This window comes from Triticum aestivum, chromosome 2B (genome assembly GCF_018294505.1).
Source record: "Triticum aestivum cultivar Chinese Spring chromosome 2B, IWGSC CS RefSeq v2.1, whole genome shotgun sequence".
In the NCBI taxonomy this organism is placed as follows: domain Eukaryota; kingdom Viridiplantae; phylum Streptophyta; class Magnoliopsida; order Poales; family Poaceae; genus Triticum; species Triticum aestivum.
Genome location: NC_057798.1, coordinates 26,104,799 through 26,105,944, shown reverse-complemented (window position 1 = coordinate 26,105,944; position 1,146 = coordinate 26,104,799).

Sequence of the window (1,146 nt, the reverse complement as noted above, 5' to 3'; positions counted from 1 at the left end):
GAGGAAGAAGAAGAGGAGGAAGAAGAAGAAGAGGAGGAGGAGGAAGAAGAAGAAGAAGAAGAACAAGAAGAAGAAGAGTAGGAGAAGGAGGAAGAAGAAGAGGAAGAGGAGGAAGAAGAAGCAGAAGAAGAAGAGGAGGAGGAGGAGGAGAAGGAGGAGAAGAAGAAGAAGAAGAAGAAGAACAAGAAGAAACTAAATACAGCAAAAAAACTATTCATAAATAAATAAAAGAAAAAAATAAAGCAGAAAAGAAATAACTATAAAAAAATTACTCAAAAATAAATGTGGGTGGCAGCGCACGGGCATTAGTACCGGTTGGAGGTTCCAACCGGTACTAATGTGTTGCCCTTTAGTACCGGTTGGAGCCACCAACCGGTACTAAAGGCCCACGTTTCCTGCCACTTGGGCTGGCCAAAATTGACCTTTAGTACCGGTTGGAGGCATCAACCGGTACTAAAGGCCCATCATATATATATGGCACTTACGAAAATTCAGTTATCGTTGCCAGTTCGTTCCACTTTTCTCGCGCGCGCGAGTCTCGATCTCGACGACACCGACGCCGACGCACCGCCGTGCTGTCGCCATCGCCATCGCCGCCCCCACCGCCCGTCGTCGTCGCCGCGCCCGTCTCGTCTCGCCGTCCCCGGCCGCCACCGGCACGTCTCGTCGCCGTCCCTGGCTGCCGCCGCCCGTCTCGTCGCCGTCATCGGCCCCTGCCGCCCGTCGTCACCGCCCGCCCGTACGCGCCCGGCCCGCTCCATACATGCACACACACGCACACTACACACACACACACATGTACATACACACACTACACACACACATACACACAGACACACACAAACACACACACACACTACACGTACACTACACATGTACACACATATACACACACACTACACACACACACATTTTTTTCACTTATTTTCGGTTTAATTTCTAATGTTTAGATGAATTAAAACTATCTTGTTTATTTTTAGAATGTTAGAAATATTATCATCGATGAATTAGAAATATGTTAATGTTTAGTTCAACTAGTTAAATTAATATAATAACTAGTTTATTTTTAGTAAATATAATGCTTAGTTAAACTAGTTGAATTAATATATAGAACTAGTTTATTTTTAGTAAATGTTTAGTTGAACT